Source organism: Fopius arisanus, unplaced genomic scaffold, assembly GCF_000806365.1.
Source record: "Fopius arisanus strain USDA-PBARC FA_bdor unplaced genomic scaffold, ASM80636v1 scaffold00004, whole genome shotgun sequence".
In the NCBI taxonomy this organism is placed as follows: Eukaryota; Metazoa; Arthropoda; class Insecta; order Hymenoptera; family Braconidae; genus Fopius; species Fopius arisanus.
The window spans coordinates 1956195-1969065 of record NW_011887743.1 but is presented as its reverse complement, the minus strand read 5'-3'; the positions used below and the strand labels follow the sequence as shown (position 1 = coordinate 1969065).

The window sequence follows — 12871 nt, the reverse complement described above, 5'->3', positions numbered from 1 at the left end:
AAGACCGAGAACTCTGGATTTATGTGGATTTTTATTAATAAAAAATCGCGGGATTTATCGCGGGATTTATCGCGATAAATTGCGGTTTTTGAGGATCTCGGGATTTTCAGAATTTTCGCATTTTTCACTCAGAGAATTAGAAAATACTTTGGATTTTTTGTGGGGATTTTTTGAACTGAAAAATCGAACGGTTTTCTTGAATTTTTAATTAAGGATCAACTTTCTGGTATGAATGGTGAAAAATCAATTTTTTTAATGGAAATTTCAAGATTTTCTGTCGTTTTTTGGTTCACAAGAAATTATTTCCAATTTTTTTAGAACAACAGACAATTTTCAACAGTTCTAAATTTATATTTATATTTATATTTCAAGAGGAATGATTCTGGATTTATATAGATTTTTTATTTAAAAAATCAAGTGATTTCCTCGAATTATTTAATTAAATTGGAAAAAATTCGGTTTGAAATTCAAATTATTTTCCCAACATCAATAATTCCCAATCAATAAAAATGATGATTTAATTAAATTAAATTAAATGGGTCCGATTAAATTCACCGCGAGAAAATTTCCAATTCATTAGCAATTGTTGCTAAATCTTGAAATTTTTCCGTGCAGTGAAAACGCATTGAACAGTAATTGACATCCGAGAAAGAAATTTCATCATTGAGGAAACCGGGATTACAATAATTGCGTAATTTTACGAGCTAGCAGCTGAAGTACTCATAGACAGACATTTACTTCATTCATGAGAATGACAATTACTCGGAGAGTTGTAGATAATGAATCCGTCACTTAACCGTCAAGAGAAAATTTTAATATTCCTTATTAATTTAATTAATTCTATATCAAATTAATTTTCCAGGAGTAATTAATCTCTGGGGATTAAGATTTGTAATGACAAATAAATTGAAACAATTAATGAATCATTAAAAATTTATTTGTCAGTCAGAAAAAATTTTTCCGATTTTTCCGGTAATTTTGGAAAATTCGGGATTTTTTGTGGAAATTAATTTTATTTTAAATTAATTTTCCGGGAGTAATTAATCTTTGTGGATTAAAATTTGTAATAACAAATGAATTTAAACAATTAATGAATCATTAAGAATTTATTCGTCAGTCAGAAAAAATTTTTTCGATTTTTCCGGTAATTTTGGAAAATTCGGGATTTTTTGTGGAAATTAATTTTATTTTAAATTAATTTCCCCAAGCATAATTAATCTTCGGGAATTAAGAATTGTAATAACAAATAAATTTAAACAATTAATGAACCATTAAAAATTTATTAGAGAATATTTCCAAGAAAAAGAGAAATCTTTCCTATTCCTCCGGTTATTTCTGAAAGTCTCGGGATTTTCGTTGGAATAGAATTATTTCCCTGCGCGTAATTAATTTCCGAGGCTCATAATTTGCAATAACAAATAAATTTGATTTTAGGGATAAATGGACGGAGTAGGTCGCTGACCTCTCAGAGCTCAAGAGGATCTTCCGAGAAGCGAAAAGTTCTCTTCACACACTGACCTCCATTTGCTCCAGCACTCAGATGGAGAAAACACCCGAAGATTAAAATTGTTTAAAATCCTCAAACTCACCATTTTTTAAATAAAATTCCCAGTGAAAATTCCAATAGTCGTCCCTTGCGCTCTTCAAATTAATGACTTCACCCTATCACTGTACACCACCCACGCATGTCCAAAAATCACAGAGTAAACGTTCAATAAAAAATAAATCAGACACTTTTATACACTTTTTAAATAATTAACGTATCGATTTTGTTAGCGCACGGTGTTAAAGTCTTGGACAGTTTGAAGGGACAGTGAGCAAGCTAAAGGCCTATATAGATATCCCCACCAGGAGTTTAGAGTGTCTACCCGGACTGGGAGTTCCTTTACAGATGCTGACATGGGTCTATCCTTCCAGGAGAAAGCATACGGTTACACTGGATCTTTCAACAAATTTGTAAGTGTTAATCAACAAATTCAAGCCATTGAAATAATTCGCTATCCAACAGATAAATTTCATTCATTCGATTTTTATTTTTAGTTATAACAGGAATTATTATAACATTTATAATGAATTATAATATTTATTTTATTTAAACATCAGTTTTCATTCAATTAATAATGAGCATAATAACAAATATTAATAAATAATAATAATATAATAACAAAAATGAACTACACTCAATTTTTAATTAATTTGACAGTTCGTCAAACTCCAGTAAAAAATATTGTTAATTAATTTTTTATTAAACAGTAAAAATTATAATAATTTCAATTTCACTTCAGGAAAAAAATCCCAGATTTCGACTTCAATTCCGGGAAAAAAACTCTCATGTCTGTTCACGTTGAAAAAATAGTTGGAAAATAATAACAACAATTTGCACGGAATAAAAAATAAATAAATAACTGAGGAATGCAATTCTACAGTGTGAGATTGAAACAGTTTGACTGCGAATCTCGGAAACAATTGGAGCAAAGTAGATTGTGCAAACTGCAATTTAAAAACAACTCTCCCGAGCTTTCTGAATATAAATTTTGACTGCAATCAATCTCAATCCTCTGATCTACTTACAAAAATCCAATTGTAATAAATTTGTCCGAATTCAGATCACTTTCGACAATGCGACAGACTTTCATCTCCAGAATTTCATCTCCTAAAACCAGAGATCATAAAAATAAAAAAAAAATAAACGACGAGAATTACAAGTGGCCGATCATATTCGCAATTGTTGGAGCATTAAACCCCAGGAGTTGCTTCAGATGAAATTGAAGGGAATAGGATCAGCAAATTGTTCTCATCCCACGGAATTCCATCAAGCAGTTGAGAAAGTCGATGCAGGTGCCAACCAGTAAAAACTAAAGATAGGAAAATCATCGAAAAATAGTGAGTGCAAATAAAGATCATCGAAAAGATCAGGAGAATAACTAGGTCTCGAGTGTTCATGACTTGGAAGGCGTTGGTTTTAAGTTTTAAGCCTGTATTTATTCCTTTCACTGCACCAGGACCCATTAGTCCGTAACGTGCCCTAATACTTGTTCACGCAAGTATGTGTCTTTTATGTACAGTTAACCATGTACTGTTCTATGTAGTTCAACATTCGATACCTCGACTAATGCAGATTTCATACCGGTATCCGTCCAGAATATTTAATAATGATAGGAATTATATATTTCATGCGGCTTACGTAAGATGAGAATAAGTATCTATATACTACCTCTATATAAATATATATATACTCAGAAATATATATGTCAATTACATCCAGATGTGTTGCATACATTTCAACAAAAATTCATTGACGTATATTTTGGATATATCTGTGGAGATATATTCCACTTTAAATTTTTAAACATTTTATTTATTTATTTTTTTAATTGTATATATATATTTGACGGGTATATTTGTCTTTGGGACTTTGTAATCTCGCGCCAGTTTAGGTGGACCAATAATTTGATTTGATGAATTTTGGTTCGAGTTGACCAATGAGAAATTAGTCCTAAGCGTTTCGAGATATCTCGACTCGGGCGAACTTCATTTTTGTGTTTCTACATTCATGATAAGGATTCATGATAAGGATATCCCTAAGTGAAGTCGATTGTCGTGATTTTTTGACTCGTATCGTTTTGATAGGTGACCAGAATATTTTACCGAAAGCGGAAGCTTTTTTCTTTGAAAAAAATCGATGTGAGAGGGAAATGGCAGACGATAGAACGATAAAAATTGCGGGATGATAAACATGAAGAAGGCCGAGGCGATATCCTGAGAAGGAGGACACAGCGATCGTCAGGGCGCCGTATATCCGGTCATTGAATTCCCCAGATGTTCCACCTCTTCTTGAAAAACGTATACCTTTTAATTTCTCATTGTTTTCAATTTTACAACGTAATCACACATCCATGAATAAAAAAGGGGGAAGTAAAAAATAATGGGGTGTACAGATGGAGATGTGTCCAGGGTGGTATTTAAAACGTGATAAATATCACCGGACACTTCCTCTTTGTTTCTTCCGCACTGCAATTTTCCATTCATCGTCGATTTTTTTCTTTCTCAATTCTGAGTCATAGGTCGAGTGAGAAGTTGTGACTACGTGATCAGTAGCGAAATCACGATCATACCTTCACTTTTAACCGGTATTATTCAATTCTATTGAGTACAACTCGATGAGAATGCCAATTTCGTTGTAAAGCTGTAACCTAGGAGAATTGTTTTTTTTTTCCATACCGATTTTTCGCCGATATCTCGGAATTAAATCCACATAGCGATTTTTTTGCCTGAACATTATTTGTAGTAAATAATGAGAGGCACAAAAAAGGTATGAATAAAAATCTCGTTATCTCCATTCGATTCTGAGATATTCGGTAAAAACTGGACTCGAATAAAAATTCAGTTAGTCTGGTTCACTTCGGTATTGAATGTTTCTGGAAATATTTGTTATATAAATTATTATAAATTACTTTGTCTTCTGGCCTATGATGTATAATTATTCGAAAACAATTACATATTCCGTACGTAATGAGGATAATTAGTCTATTAAGTGACATTTATTTTCTGTCTGTTGCAACCGATACTTTCTTCCTTTCTTGCATAACAATGAAATTTCTTTGTTTAATACTTTTTCTTTTTCAATAAATTCTTGTTATCCACCCCGCGATACAATTATTAAACAATTAAATATCGCATTAATGATAAAGAATAATAATTAATTGGACGATCTTTATCATTTATATTTTTATAATAATCCTTTATCAAAATGACATTTATTATCGAACGCGATTTTTAAATTTTCCGTCTCGAAGATATAATTCTAAAAATGGCAACTCCCAATTGAAATTTATCGGGTAATTAACTTATCGTAATGGCTCATTTAATTCTCTATTCCCAAGAGAGAAATTGGGCTAGGGCTTATTTTATGACCCTTCAACTCAGAAACTCCATTTACATTCTGAATTAATTAAGCCTCAATGCACACCTCGAAAAACTTTTTACAATCTAAATCAGAATTAACTCTTGACAACTGCAATCGTCTAGTCGTTGAGGAAAAGTTGGAAAATCGTTTCACGATTTCTTAACGTCTTGTCTCCACCAACGGTTACAAAGTCACCACTTAAAAATCAATAGAACCCCTCAAACTTCATCTATTTAATTAAACAATTAACAATAACGATCTCATTCCTTTCAATTCGAATTATTTTTCATATAGTTGAAATAACGAACGATCTCCTAAATTATTCCTTTATAATTACTCATTATTCATGGTAAAATCAATTATGACTTGCATACTTGATCCTCCAGTGGTGAGTTGCGGTCTTTTTACTGCATATTTACAGTAATTTCGACAATTACTTCCTCTCGGTACGGTAAATGAACTTTGCTGCTGGTTTTTTCCGTTACCGGACGCTATTCGGTTTTATGACTCCATTTTTTCCAATTTTACTTTCTAGATTTATTGACAATCCACTTTTCTCCCCATTTTTTCATAATTAATGATTAATTTATAATCATTAATTAATAATCATTACTTAGAAGATCTGCACATATACTGTAAATTTGTAAACTTCAATTACCAGAAATGAAGAGAAACCGCGAGTAATTGAAAATGAATTACTATATTTTATTTAATTAATTAACTATTGCTACTATCAGAGTGTTAATTATTAAATTAATGGTAATTTATGACATCTTTAGTGGAAATTTAAACGGAAATTTAAACAAAAATCGGAGAGTTCATTCACACCTGTCAGTTGTCATCTGATCAATCTCCGCTGAAAAAAAAAATAGAGAATTCAATCAGAAAAAGAGAAAAAAGGGAAAAAGAAAAGTCATTTAGTGGTGGCAGGTGAAAGCGACCCGCCCATAAAGTAAAATACATTTCTCATCATCTCTATCATCAGTCGCAGTAATCAAGCGCCTGTCAATAAAACGAAAAAAAAATCTTGATAAAAATCTATATTCTATTATTTTATTCACTCATTATATTTATTATTTATCTATATATTTTCTAAATCTATCTCTAAATCGATTGGATAAAATAAATAATGAAAATGGGTGAAATAATGATTCATTAAAAATTCTGTTGAGTCATTGAAAAAATAGAGACGATGAAAGAGTCAATAAAACCGTGGAAAATTCGCAAAAAAGAAAATTAGATTACCTCTTCAAGCGTAAACAATAATTCTGGTTTTTTTTGTTATTAAAAACCGAAATTAGGGGGATTAAATTAAACAGAGTGAATAATCAATGGTAAAATAATGAAAATATTCTGTTGAGTGAATTTGAAAAAAATATAGAAAAGATGGAAAAGATAAATTGGAAAAATCGGAAATTCCATTTTTCAGAGAACAGAAATAATTTTACACGACCGATAATAAATAATTTAATAAAAATATCGGATTCACTGAAAAAAAAGGGAGTAATAAAAACGAAGAGAAATAAAAAATTAGAATTTCCCCAGAATTCAATTTCCAATCATAATCTGTAATTACAAATCCCAATTAACATAAATAAATTAACCGGAATGAATAATAATGAATAGCAATAAATAATTGAAACGAAGAAAATGGGAATTATAAAAAGGAGTAAAAAAATTCAAAAAAAATTCTGGAAAGAAAAAAATAGAGAGAAGCATGTGAGAGAATTCCATCGGTCGTTGAATTCCAAAAAATTTCTTTCTTCTCGTGATTGCACATGAGTGTAGTGAACTCCAAACGCCAGTGGCATGTAACAATCTCTTGAAACCTCAACTCAGCCTCAACTTAAACCCCAAAGAGATGGGAAAAAATGGGATAATAATGTAACGCCTACAAATGGCATTCTCGGGTGCTCGTAGCTTCTCATTTTCCATGCTGGTAATTACTTAGAGTAAATTACTGAAATAACCGCACGTGACTGAGTCACGAAGACGAGTATTGATGTGCAATGAACTTGACCGGAAGTGGGTCATGGCAATCTGTGACGAATATTTACAGATTTTTTAATAATAATAAATAATAATAACTGAGATATAATTTTTTACAGAAAATTCTAGATTCTTCAAATTATTAAATAAAATAGAAAATATATTATCATTATATTTATCATTTTATATATATATATGTGTTACATATTTTTTTATATATATCTTCAATGTGACGGCGTATATCTGCAAATATATCCGAAATATATCTCGCATGAGTGATCCTTCGAGACCAGTTTTTAGCCGATATCTCGGAATTGAAAGCCGATACCGGTATTTTCATATAGACCTTTTTTATAGATCTCATTTTTTTTAATAAATAATGTTTATATAAAAAAATCGGTATCTGCCTTCGATTTCGAGATATCGGCGGGAAACTAGCCTGGATGAAACTTGCACAGATTATACCAGTTTGATATATTGATATATCCAGATATCACTGACATATATTTTTGGATATACGTTCCATGAACTCTTTCAATTACTCCAGCCAATTTTAATGAAGAATCGATGAATCGGGTAATTTATTTACAATTAGTTAATGGGAGCTGAACGATTCGATCAGATATATTTCTTCTAGTTTATTTTTTGTCTTCTATTTTTGCACTGGGATTCGAATCGGTTCACTCTATTAAAAGAGAGAGGATTCTGGCTGTGGAAAACTCGGAGTTTATCAATGTCGGTATGAAAACGTTTATGAAGATTGGAATTCTGGATTTTTTTTTTCGTAAAAAAGAGAAAACGGTGGAGCGACGTTAAAAGCATGAACTTTTAATGAGAAATAAATTTCAATGGCTTACCATTTTTTTTTTCACCGCAATTTGTCGTTTTTTTAGTGGTTTGAAAGTGAAAGATGGAGATGTTTATATATTTGATTGCGGTATGTACGAGTCCATTGGACCTGCGGATGTTTCAGAGTCTAGGAATTTTCTAAAGTTTAACATGAGTTTGAATGATTGTTCAACAAATTTTCAGTAATTGGATTTGTTAATGAGGGAAAGGTGAGACTCCTACTGGTGATTCCATCAGAAAATATTGAAACCGGATTTTCATGAACAATCGATAATAAAAATATACATCTCCCCAAATTTGATTAATAATCTTTATTCATTATCTAAGAATATTTAACAACAAAGATCCACCGAGAAATAATTATATTAATATACTTATGAACTTTATACTCAATTAAATATACAGGGTATGTACATTTACGTTATATATATATCGTATACATATCAAATATCAATATATTAATTAAATATAATAATAATTGCAATAATATAAATAAATAAATAATATATTATATTATATAAAGTACACTTTAAATAAATACATAGATATGATCATATGAAGTACTTCATAAATATTTGAATCAAGTATAACGTATACTTGATTAAAGTATACTTTTTTTTTCGTATCGCGCAATGATAAATATTAATTCCCGAAATGCAAAAGCTGGAAATTTTGAAATATCACAGTTGATGTTTGAATCTGGCATTAAAAAAAATGGCCAACCATCAGAGCGTGACATTGTTTCAACTACAGATCGTAATGAGCGCATAATTACGGACATTAGTCAGTAGCGAGTACGAAAAACAGTATTTTACATCACTAGTTTTTAATGTGTCTTTATTCCACGGAAATTTGAACAACTGCCCTCCGATTATGGACAACGCTTTTACTCTCGGAGTGAGGAATCGTTAATACTTCGCGAGTTACTTTGACAGTGCTACAGAGAATTGCAACGAGTTACTTTTTTTTTATTGCAAATGTTTATTGTCTTTTTATCGGCTCGGTGGAATTCGGAGTAATAAAGAAAATAGTGTTAATCGAATCACCTGCATACATCGAAATCGCAGTAAGATTCAATTTTTCTATCAGATTCGATTTATTGTTCGTTAATATTTAATAACAATTTTGGGAATTCAAGGAAAATTAAACTCGAACCGAATGAAGTAATTTAATTCTCTCAAGATCGAGGGGAACTGTTTTGCATATATTTTAATTTCCCTCTCATACATATATAAAAAAATGTTTTATTTATTAACTCTGCACTTTCCATAACTTAACAATAAAAATTGTCGAGTACCGCCGGGTGATTTAATAGTTATAATTTTCACTTTCAGTTTGTTTCCTCTTTATGAGCATCATCTTAAATGCCAATAAAAAAAAAATGAGTCTCGAGGCTTTTGCAATCGACATTATTATTAACAATTATAACTTCCGTATACATATCGCGTGTGTTAAATGTTTTTATTGCATAATTTTATATTTTATTCAAGTATACTTGTCATTAATTTACACTTGCATCAAGTCTACTTGTGATTTATTTATACTTTCACAAAGTATACTTGATATTCATTTATACTTGAATCAAGTAAACTTCCCCGTGAATTTACGTATGGCACACTGAATACAAGAAAATAAAAATTTCTCCTATTTTTCGCATGTCTATTTTTCATTGGCTATTCTTGACATTATTTTCCTGATATTATTCCACTCACCTCCAGAATCACGTCATGCAAGAATAATATTAATGATTTCAGGTTGTCATAGTGACTGGGGTCACAGCGGTGAGAGCAAACCGATCTTACTTTCACCCTTACCCACACTCGATGGACATTATTTTAAATCCAGGGCCCAGGAATCACCATCTCCCTCTCGCACAGAGCTCATCATCATGCTAATCGTCAGCCAGGGATTGAGACAGGAAGAAGACTGGTTTTTTTTTTTTACATTCGAGAACTTGACCCAGATATCGACACCCGGTGTGGCTGACCTACTGTTACACACCTCCACAAACATTCCAACTGCAAAGAGAAAATAGACGATACACGAAATACACTCTGAAAAATCATTAATTATTCATTTAATTTTGTAACAATACGACACTCACACATTTAGAACTTTTTTTATCTATTTATTTATTATTAATTATCGCCCAGTTATTATTTTTGCAGGTTGACGGTAATTAATGAATGAAATAGAAGAAGTGATTATTTTTATAAACGCATGACGCGTCAGTTAATGGAATTAATTGTTAATTATTCCTGTGAAGGTTTAAACAAATACGATTGTTTATATTTTATGAAGATTGAGGATTATTCGTCTCCGATCGTTCGGGAATTTGCAAAGCTCTCGTGGTTTGAACCCGAGAGGAAGTTTCTGTAATAGTTAATGTTTTTCATCCGTCAATTTAGTGTGGAATAATTTACGCAATACTTAAATGACTGCAGTGAGAATAAAATTCATTTTCTCAACGTAGAAATTCATAATTTCTAGATTTTTCCGTGATGAAGGATCCGAATAAAATACTGGCACCTGCGGACTAAAAAACCATTAAAAGACTAGAAGGACTAGACTATAAAAATTAAAGCTTTAAAAATTGTTAATGCCAAATAAACAATTTATCGTGGGATTGTAGAAAGTATTATAATTCGTAATTCACATGCGCATTTCATGGTGAATTCCTTAAAAATAATCAGAATAAAATAAAAATTGCACCAACCAGGAGTCACTCACCCCGAAGAAATAAAATAGAAAAAACCCACCTACCAGAGAAGAAAGTGAAACAGTAGTAAAAGTTGGATGCACTAATTTTCGCGTGTGAAACACCACAAAACGTCAACCCATTTAAAAAACTCGTATTAAAAATAAAAATCACACGAATTTAAAACTTTAAACAAATTCCAAAGAAAGAGAGTCATAAATCGTATTTCATCACCGAACTAAACCCCAAGATGACCTAATAAAAAAAAATTCTGAATAATTCATGAAAATTTAACCAACGAAAGTTCATCCACCTGAAAGGAACATTTCTCCAGCTAGTATTCTAATCCTGACATTTGTCGTTGAAAAAAATCACCAGAAGAATTTTGTTGGAAGACAAAAAAAAATCATAATGAAAACTGGATCAACCGGATCTTGAAGCAAGTGAAACTTTCGACTGACGAATATAACTATTTAATTCCTCAGGGAGTCTGTGCCTTTTCCACAGGCCGTCTCGATAATTCCGTCCGCTTATTAATTTTTCTTCTTCAATTTTCAGTGCATAAACATCTGGGGAAGAGAGAGATACTTGAGGACGATTGATATGGCCTTACTTTCACCCTCGAACAAGGTCTAGGACGATGGGCTACATTCGCTGTGACGCCTCTCGATTTTTATTTTTTCTTTCACTTCTTTTCCTCGAGAAAATTCGGTCAAGTCACGACATAAAATCTCCAAAAACCTAAAAACTCTCAAAAATACCAAAATCTGAAAACCAACATCTTAATAATTAACTCCAATTAATGTAATTAATCAATGAATTAATTAATTTATTTATCTATCATCATAATTATTAATCAGTGATATCTCGATTAATTCGATCATCTCAACTGGATTCTGTCATTTCAAAAATTCCCAGCTTTTTTTACTTAAACAATTTTATAAAATATTAAATAATTAATTAATTATGTTGTGATGTATTTAGTAATATTTTTCAATTATATAAAAACGTAATTCTAATGAAAAATTGACGGAATAATTTTGAGATTTGATATTTTTTTGTCAAAAAATAACAAATAATGAGAATTATTATATTTAATAACATAATTAATTAATTGATATTTAAACAAATGTGTTTTTGGCAAAACCGTGTGCATCGGATTGAAAAAAAATGTAAAAAAAGGGTAAAAAAATGATAAATTAATAAATTACAGTAGATTTATGCAAAAAACAACAATAAATAAAATGGCACTTGCCTATTTGTCAGTTTCACTCGTCCATTTGACTCTCATTGTTATTATTTATGCGGGATAAATACAACAATTAGATTTTCATTATTCCGAATGTCAATTTGATGGATAAACTTGAATTGTTATTCATACCGTGGGAAATAATGAGACGCCGGTATTTTGTTGCTATTTTCACAGGCTGTAAATGGAATAAGTATTACGGGGATTATTTGATACGGGGAAGTGTGTTGTTCGTTGTTATACGTGTACTGAAGAAATAATTATCTCACGCAGTGAGGAAGGACTTCTTCACTTTCACTCGGATTCTGATGATGTGGAATTTCAATTAGGCAGGAAGTCTTTATCCATTTTTTTTATACCCTGTAAAGAGATTACGCAGGAGTCTGTCTAAATTAGAGAACAATATCGGATACGAAAATTCTTTCTGTTTATTATTAACTATTATTATTTAATTCGAAGGAAAAATTACTTTTGGGAAAAAAACATATTTTAATGAACTGTTAATAAACAATAAGCGTTAAAAATGTAATCAGCAATTAAATTGATTGAATGAGAGCAAGTGATTGTGTTAGGATTAATTTAAAGAAAAGATCTGCATATTCTTTTTTTTTTTAATAATGAAAATGGAAAGTTTAGTGGAGTTTTTGAAGATAAATATTTTTTTGACAGGATCAGTCGCTTTGAAACAATTTATTGAAAGAAAGGAGTTGTTGGGGATAAAATGTAATTAATTTTACCGCATGTTCAGATTGGAACAGTTGTTTATAATTACAAACCCTCATTTATATTCCCACAGCCGTTTATTAATTAACATTCAGCAGTAATTAGGTTTCTGAAGAACAATTTAATTTGCCTGAAGGGGAGGAGAGGTTGTGCCGAAGAGGATTGACTGATGCAGAGGCTCAGTTCTGGGGGTTTGAGTGACCCCAAGTGCATCGTAGTACTGCACCCCAAGAGAGGGAGGGCGCCACGCAATGCTGGGGTGTTTTTTTTTAATTAACCAAGTTTTTATTGCAATGCTGCGGTGTTTATCAAGTCGACGGGGTGAATTTTATTTTCTGCGGTGTGAATGCTTTTTGTTTTTCATTTGTTTAATTGAAATTTAGCCGACTGTAGAACGTGCGGAAGGGGGAAACCACATCTTGTGGAATTTCAATGAAAAAAATTATTCAATATGTTG

At 31.1% G+C, this 12871-nt stretch overlaps 2 long non-coding RNA genes across 4 annotated transcripts in view; one reads left to right on the top strand and one right to left on the bottom strand.

Annotated features, from left to right (window-relative positions):
* LOC105272941 (uncharacterized) overlaps positions 1–10436 on the top strand; it is a 12810-nt gene extending 2374 nt beyond the window's left edge. Inside the window, exons 3-6 of one of the 3 annotated variants that reach the window (XR_892865.1) lie at positions 1435–1956; positions 2607–2883; positions 3631–3843; positions 9499–10436. This is a non-coding gene — a long non-coding RNA (uncharacterized lncRNA). Of the gene's footprint in view, positions 1–1434; positions 1957–2285; positions 2884–3630; positions 3844–9498 lie in introns of all 3 variants that reach the window. The other 2 variants (XR_892867.1, XR_892868.1) reach the window with 2 other exon arrangements.
* A 97-nt stretch (positions 10437–10533) lies between these two features.
* LOC105272953 (uncharacterized) lies at positions 10534–12551 on the bottom strand. Its single transcript, XR_892869.1, has 3 exons — positions 12468–12551; positions 11698–12051; positions 10534–11183 (listed from the first exon to the last, which is right to left on the bottom strand). It is a non-coding gene; the product is annotated as an uncharacterized lncRNA (long non-coding RNA).
* Positions 12552–12871: the final 320 nt, after the last annotated feature.